The 8,854-nt window shown below is 43.4% G+C and overlaps 1 pseudogene; it reads right to left on the reverse strand.

The window, feature by feature from the left end:
• Nucleotides 1-3,535, reverse strand: part of LOC111977159 (polyhomeotic-like protein 2) — a 33,153-nt pseudogene extending 29,618 nt beyond the window's left edge.
• Nucleotides 3,536-8,854: the final 5,319 nt, after the last annotated feature.

Here is an 8,854-nt window from a genome sequence, read left to right on the forward strand (position 1 = left end):
CGGCGGGGCTCCGTGGCGGCAGCAAAGGGTCCAGGCCAATTGGCAAAAGAGGTAATTGAAGCTCAGGGATTGCTTGATGGAATCTCTTCGGCTAGCCAGGAGATGGGCCTAGTTCGAGGCTAGCTCCAGCCTAACTGGTGCTTGCTTCGGGACAGAGACATTAGACGGAGTAAAGATTCAGACCTTGCAGTAGGAATCCGGAGATGTGGTAGAGAAAAGCAGTCCGATATGCTCTGGGTAGATATCGCGCTGTGCAGGCTGGCAGGAGTTGCCTGGGCTGAGGCAGCCAGTCCGGGTTAACGGTGATGACCGCTAGCAGCGGCTAACTGACTACTAGCTAGTAGCTAGTTAGCTGGCTAGCAGGAGAGTATGTTCAGTCCGTAGATGGAAAATGAGATTTAAAAAATAATACAAATAATTACTAAGTATATACTTAGAAAAACGATGTATACAAGGGACGGGACAAGACAATCAAAACAGACATCCCCACTGCTATGCCATCTTGGATAAGTTTGCTGAAAATAAATGCAGTTGAGTTTATATATATATATACATACAGTACCAGTCAAAAGTTTAGACACACCTACTCATTCAAGGGTTTTTATTTATTTTTACTATTTCTACATTGTAGAATAATAGTGATGATATCAAAACTATGGAAAAACACATATGGAATCATGTAGTAAAAAAAAGAATTATGTGTTATACAGAAGATATCCTTATTTGGTAAAAGACCAAGTCCATAATATGGCAAGAACAGCTCAAATAAGCAAAGAGAAATGACAGTCCATCGTTACTTTAAGACATGAATTCAATTCGGAAAATTTCAAGAACTTTTCATATTTCAAGTGCAGTTGCAAAAACCATCACACCTCCAGGCTGTGTAAGGGCTATATGACCAAGAAGGACAGCAGCATCAGATGACCTGGCCTCCACAATCACCCGACCTCAACCCAGTTGAGATGGTTTGGGATGAGTTGGACCGCAGAGTGAAGGAAAAGCAACCAACAAGTGCTGAGCATATGTGGGAACTCCTTCAGGACGGTTGGAAAAGCATTCCTCATGAAGCTGGTTGAGAGAATGCCAAGAGGGTGCAAAGCTGTCATCAAGGTAAAGGGTGGAGAAGAATCTCAAATCTAAAATATATTTTGATTTGTTTAACACTTTTTTGGTTACTACATTATTCCATATGTGTTATTTCATAGTTTTGATGTCTTCACTATTATTCTACAACGTAGAAAATAGTAAGAATAAAGAAAAACCTTTGAATGAGTAGTTGTGTCCAAACCATTGACTGGTACTGTATATATAGCTAAAGTCAAGTATTTTATTTCAGTCACTGATCTAGAGAAAGTTATACATGCTTTTATTTGCTCACACTTAGATTACGGTAACTCTTTGCATACATGTCTCAGTCAGAAATCACTCAATCATCTACAGTTAGTTAAAAAAAGCTGCAGCTAGGCTTTTAACAGGCACCATAAAATGTAACCATATCACACCTATTTTAGCTTCTCTCCACTGGCTACCAGTCATGTTTAAAATAGATTTTAAAATTGTACTAATCACGTTTAAGTCTTGGTTTAGCCCCATCCTATATCTCTGATTTTTATCTCTCTACGAGCCAGGACGCAGCCTGAGATCTTCTGGCAGGGAAAGGTTGACCATTCCAAAGTCTAGGTTGAAAACTAAAGTAGACTGGGAATTTGCAATTAGGGCCCCTAGACTTTGGAATGGTCTACCAGAGGATATCAGGATTGCAGCTTCAGTGCCTCTTTTAAAATCCCTGATGAAGACACACTTTTAGAAAGATGCTTTTAATGTACGATTTCAATGTATGATTTTAGTTCTCCTTTTAGTTCTCCTTCCTCCTCCTGTTAGTTTTTTTGTAGTACTTTTATATATGTTTTATTGTTTTATTATGTGAAACACTTTTACCTGAAAAGCGCTGTACACAAAGCTATTATGATAAGGATGATGATGATGATGATGATGATGATGATTATTATTATTATCTTAACCTGTTCCCATGTTCTTTTTTTTAACGGTTCTGATTCTATTCCTTGAAAAAAGTCTTTCTTTTCCAGTTTTTAGTTCTGTTCCCTAAACCGGTTCCAAGCGATGCTTAATAACGTTCTTGTACGTTCCTCGCTTTTTTTTCCAGTCCCACATAAAATATAACAAAGCGCCTATGCAAAGCCCTCCCTTTGTCAATCAGAAACCTCTTCCAGCGTCTGCCTGACAGCTGCAAATCTTTGCCAGTGTGTGTGCATGTATGCTACCTGCCCCTCCCCTCCAAAGCATAGCTGTAACCTACTGACATTACAAATGTGATTCAGAAGATAGGGAAAGAGATTTTTAATTAGAGAAGGATGGATTAACTTTTTCAGTGCTAATTATGGATACTATAGTTAGCACATTTCACATTGGATTTATTAACTACAAAAACGTAAGACGTGTTTTTAATTCTGGTGCCGCTTTGTACACACATGCTTCTTAGCTTGCTAGCTAGCTCTGGACCAGCGTTAAGCCAACTCTGAAGTCAAAGACATTCAAAGTTCTTCCAAAGAAGCCGCTCCTCCGTAGGTATAATTCTGTGGGCCTAATTCAGATAATGTATGTCATCACAAGATTCCCAGCGCTTCAAGCCAACCCTCCTCCTCCACCATCTCTCGCTCTTCTCCACACCAGAAAATTTTCTGTTGCATCTCATGCCCTACACTTGTCTTTCCATCACCCAACTAAACAACTCACTGAACTATACTTTGCCCGCTCCATAGCAAGCTGCTCTATCAGCACTGCATGATTGGTGAAGTAATTTAATGTTGAGCTTAATGCAAAAACAATAATGATTTCAGAGGTTTAAAATATATATACTATATAAACCGGTAATTGTTTGGGATTCGAACTTTATTTTGCTGGTCGGAACAGAACGCAAAAAATAAGCGTTCTTTTCAGAACGAAACGAATGGAAAATTAGTTCGCTTCCTACCCCTGATCTTAAGACTTAGGTCTTAAACTGGCTACTAGATGGCTACTAAAGACCTGGCAAATTCAGATTGATCTGCACCACTGAGCAGGGCTGAGGATCAAATCCATTTCAAAACCATTTCATAACATTTTACAAACTCCACCACCTATTACAACAGTATTGCTTTCTGAAGACATTGGCAGCATTACATGTTTGAAAAGTCACTTTATTCCACAATCCTATTTTTGTTGATGTTGTGATGCAACAAAACATCCAAATTCACAAGCTGCAATGGTGAAGAAAACAACAGCAACTACCAGACAAAGGTTGAACTACCACCATACTGCACAGGATTTTGAGAGATAGAAAAAAAACATGCGTAGGCTACTAGTGTACCTGAAGAGTCTGTCTGTCTGGGATCCCAGTATAGACAGAGATGTAGGGTAGTGTTGGCCTCCCAGTGCTGCTCGTGGTGACCAGGCTGGTGGTGACACTGGTGTTACTGGGAGTCGTACTGCTGCTCCTGGCGCTAGCGGCCACCGGGCCCTGGGCCTCATTTGGCATGGCGCCCTCCGCCTCCATTTCTCACAATCCACGGCGACTGCATAGCGGGGGGTGCAACCATACGGCTGCCAAATAGGAGTGCGTCAGGCAGAACATCTACTGATGTGTGACAAATACATCCACCTGCATGAGTACACACACACAGATGCTTACACACACACACGTTGTGCATGCCGTACGGCACCTACAAACACACGGTTGTATCCTTGTACATCACACACATACAAACACACCCAGTGAAACAGAGGCCATGGACATGAATTTGTGAAATACACGTATGGTACATCTAATGAACCCTCCACAAAAGCAGAGGTCTCCCAGCTGGTTAGCACATGCTCTGAGTAATCTGTCTGGCCCTGCAGCCTTGTGAATGTTTAAAGGTCTTACTCATATTGGCTACGGAGAGTGTGATCACACAGTCATCCGGAACAGCTGGTGCTCTCATGCATGGTTCAGTGTTGCCTGCCTCGAAGCAAGCATAGAAGGCATTTAGCTCAGCTGGTAGGCTCGCGTCACTGGGCAGCTCGCAGCTGGTTTTCCCTTTGTAATCCATGTATTGACGCTTTGCCTCTTAGGTGGTTCGTCAAAGGGAGTAGCGGGATTTCCTATAAGCGTCCGGATTAGTGTCCCGCTTCTTGAAAGCGGCATCTCTAGCTTTTAGCTCAGTGCGGATGTTTCCTGTAATCCATGGCTTCTGGATATGTACTGTACGTACAATCACCGCAGGGACAACGTCGTCGATGCACTTATTAATGAAGCCGTTGACTGATGTAGTGAACTCCTCAATGCCATCGGATGAATACCGGAACATATTCCAGTCTGTGCTAGCGAAAGAACTACCATATATGCATATATGAGCGTGTCACTGGTAATTCCTGTTTGAGTTTTTGCTTGTAAGTAGGAATCAGGAGGATAGAGCTTTATGGTCAGATCTGCCAAATGGAGGGGGAGCTTTTTATTCTTCTCTTTGTGTGGAGTAAAGGTGAACTACAGTTTTTTCACCGATGTAAGACATTTAAACAGGTTAACACTCACAAGACTGCAGGGCCAGACGGATTACCTAGACTCGTACTCAGAGCATGTGCTGATCAGCTGGGAGACCTCTGCTTTAATTAGACATACCGTACGTTTATTTCACTAATTCATGTCCAGTTGCACAGGTGACATGCTGGTAGAAATGAGGTACGACGGATTTCAGTTTTCCTGCATTAAAATCACCGGCCGCTTGGAGTGCTGCCTCTGGGTGAGCATTTTCTTGTTTGCTTATGGCCCTATACGGCTCGTTGAGTGTGGTCTTAGTGGCAGCATCAGTTTGTGGTGGTAAATAGACAGCTCCGACTAATATAGATGAAAGATCTCTTGGCAAATAGTATGGTCTACTGCTTATCATGAGGTATTCTGAGTCAGGGGAGCAAAACCTCGAGATCGCACACCAGCTGTTGTTAACAAAGAGACACACACCACCACCACTGAGCTTACCCGATGCTGCTGTTCTTTCCTGCCGATGTATAGAAAAACTTAAGATCAGCGCAAAAAAATGAAATAAATAAATAGCCCAATTGGTCAGGAGCCCGTAAAATGTCTGCTATTCCCTCCAGCTCCATTATTTTGAGCATGCGTTGACCAGCTGGCAAGTGTCTTCACTGACATTTTCAAACTCTCTCTGGCCCAGTCTGTAATACCTATATGTTTCAAGCAGATAACCACAGTCCCTGTGCCCAAGAACACCAAGGTAACCAGTCTAAATGACTATTGCTCCGCAACACCCACATCTGCAGCCATGAAATGCTTTGAAAGGCTAGTCATGGCACATATCATTGCCATCATCCCAGACACCCTGGACCCACTCCAATTCATATACCACCCCAACAGATCCACAGATAATGCAATCTCTATTGCACTCCACTGCCCTTTCCCACCTGGACAAACGGATCACCTACGTGAGAATGCTGTTCATTGACTACAGCTCAGCGTTCAACACCATAGGGCCCTCCAAGCTCATCAACAAGCTACGGACCTTGGGATTAAACACCTCCCTCTGCAACTCGATCCTGGACTTCCTGACGGGCTGTAGGGTAGGCAACAACACATCCGCCACGCTGACCCTCAACACAGGGCTTCTCAAGGGTGCGAGCTTAGTCCCCTCCTGTACTCCCCGTTCACCCATAACTGTGTGGCCGGGCACAACTCCAACACCATCATTATGTTTTCTTAAGACACAACAGCGGTTGGCCTGATCACCAACGACAATGAAACAGCCTACAGGGAGGAGGTCAGCGACACGTGCCAGGACAACAACCTCTCTCTCAATGTCAGCAAGACAAAGGAGCTGATCGTGGACTACAGGAAATGGAGGGCCAAACACGCAATCATTCACATTGACGGGGCTGTAGTGGAGTGGGTTGAGAGCTTCAAATTTCTCGGGGCCCAGATCACTATGAATCTATCATGGACCAAACACACCAACACAGTTGTGAAGCGAGCACGACAATGACTCTTCCCCCTCGGGAGGCAAAAAAAGATTTGTCATGGGCCCGCATATCCTCAAAACGTTCTACAGCTGCACCACTGAGAGCATCTTGACTGGCTATATCAGAGCTTGGTATAGCAGCTGCTTGGCTTTCGACCGCACGGCGCTACAGAGGGTGGTGAATATGGCCCAGTACATCACTGGGGCTGAGCTCCCTGCCTTCCATGACCTCTATACAAGGCGGTGTCAGAAGAAGGACCTAAAAATTGTTCACGTTTTACGATACTTGTGAGTACCAGAAGTCCTCAGAAGAATTAGGGTTAGGTTTAGGGTTACAGGTTGAGGTTAGGTTGAGGGTTAGGGAAAATAGGATTTTGAATGGGAATCATTTGTTGGTCCCCAAGAAGTCCTTACAAATATAGTACGACATAATTGTGTGTGTGTGTGTGTGTATGTGTACAGTGGGGCAAAAARGTATTTAGTCATCCACCAATTGTGCAAGTTCTCCCACTTAAAAAGAATGGAGAGGCCTGTAATTTTCATCATAGGTACACTTCAAATATGACAGACAAAACAAKAAAARAAATCCTGAAAATCACATTGTAGGATTTTTAAATAATTTATTTKYAAATTGTGGTGGAAAATAAGTATTTGGTCAATAACAAAAGTTTATCTCAATACTTTGTTATATACCCTTTGTTGGCAATGACAGAGGTCAAACGTTTTCCTTAAGTCTTCACCAAGGTTTTCACACATCTGTTGCTGGTATTTTGGCCCATTCCTCCATGCAGACTCCTCTAGAGCAGTGAATGTTTTGGGGGGCTGTTGCTGGCCACACGGACTTTCACTCCCTCCCAAGTTTTTCTAATGGGGTTGAAGATCTGGGAGCTGGCTAGCCACTCCAGTGAACCTGAAATGCTTCTTAGAAGCCACTCCTTCATTGCCCGGGCGGTGTGTTTGGGATCATTGTCATGCTTGAAAAACCCAGCCACGTTTCATCTTCAATGCCCTTGCTGATGGAAGGATGGTTTTCACTCCAAAATCTCACGATTTCAGTGGCCCCATTTCATTCTTCTCGCTTTACCACGGATCAGTCGTCCTGGTCCTTTGCAGAAAAACAGCCCCCAAGCATGATGTTTCCACCCCATGCTTCACCAGTAGGTATGGTGTTCTTTGGGATGCAACTCAGCATTCTTTGTCCTCCAACACGACGAGCGTTGAGTTTTTACCAAAAAGTTATTTTTTGGTTTAATCTGACCATATGAAATTTCTCCCATCTTCTTCTGGATCTCCCAATGCTCTCTAGCAAACTTCAGACGGGCCTGGACATGTACTGGCTTAAGCAGGGGACACGTCTGGCACTGCAGGATTTTGAGTCCCTGGCGGCGTAGTGTGTTACTGATGGTATAGACTTTGTTACTTTGGTCCCAGCTCTCTGCAGGTCATTCACTTAGGTCCCGTGTGGTTCTGGGATTTTTGCTCACCGTTCTTATGGATTCATTTTGAGACCCACACGGGGTGAGATCTTGCGTGGAGCCCAGATGCGAGGGAGATTATCAGTGGTCTTGTATGTCTTCCGTTTCCTAATAATTGCTCCGACAGTTGATTTCTTCAAAACAAGCTGCTTACCTATTGCAGATTCAGTCTTCCAGCCTGGTGCAGATCTACAATTTTGTTTTCTGGTGTCCTTTGACAGCTCTTTGGTCTTGGCCATAGTGGAGTTTGGAGTGTGACTGTTTGAGGTTGTGGACAGTGTCCTTTTATACTGTGAACAAGTTAAACAGGTTGCATTAATCAGGTAACGAGTGGAGGACAGAGGAACCTCTTAAAGAAGAAGTTACAGGTCTGTGAGAGCCAGAAATCTTGCTTGTTTGTAGGTGACCCAAATACTTATTTTCCACCATAATTTGCAAATAAATTCATTAAAAATCCTACAATGTGATTTTCTGGATTTTTTTCCCTAATTTTGTCTGTCATAGTTGAAGTGTACCTATGATGAAAATTACAGGCCTCTCTCATCTTTTTAAGTGGGAGAACTTGCACAATTGGTGGCTGACTAAATACTTTTTTGCCCCACTGTATGTATGTGTATGTGTACTTCAGAAAGTATTCAGACCCCTTGACTTTTTGCATATTTTGTTAGGTTACAGCCTTATTCTAAAATGTATTAAATCGTTTTTTCCCCTCATTAATCTACACACAATACCCCATAATGACTAAGCAAAAACAGGATTTTAGAAATTTGTGCAACTTTATATATATATATATATAAATAAATAAAAATATCACATTTACATAAGTATTCAGACCCTTTASTTAGTACTTTGTTGAAGCACCTTTGGCAGCGATTACAGCCTCGAGTCTTCTTGGGTATGACGCTACAAGCTTGGCACACCTGTATTTGGGGAGTTTCTCCAATTCTCTCTGCAGATCCTCTCAAGCTCTATCAGGTTTGATGGGGAATGTTGCTGCACGGCTATTTTCAGGTCTCTCCAGAGATGTTCGGTCAGGCTCAAGTACGGGCTCTGACTGGGCCACTCCTGCGTTGTCTTGTCCCGAAGCCACTCCTGCATTGTCTTGGCTGTGTGCTTAGGGTCGTTGTCCTGTTGGATGGTGAACATTCGCCCCAGTCTGAGGTCCTGAGCACTCTGGAGCAGGTTTTCATCAAGGATCTCTCTGTACTTTGCTCCGTTAATCTTTCCCTCATTACTGACTAGTCTCCCAGTCCCTGCCACTGAAAAACATCCCCACAGCATGTTGCTGCCACCACCATGCTTCACCGTAGGTATGGTGCCAGGTTTCCTCCAGACGTGACGCTTGGCATTCAGGCCAAAGAGTTCAATCTTGAT

The sequence above is a fragment of the Salvelinus sp. IW2-2015 genome, linkage group LG17 (assembly GCF_002910315.2).
Source record: "Salvelinus sp. IW2-2015 linkage group LG17, ASM291031v2, whole genome shotgun sequence".
In the NCBI taxonomy this organism is placed as follows: Eukaryota; Metazoa; Chordata; class Actinopteri; order Salmoniformes; family Salmonidae; genus Salvelinus; species Salvelinus sp. IW2-2015.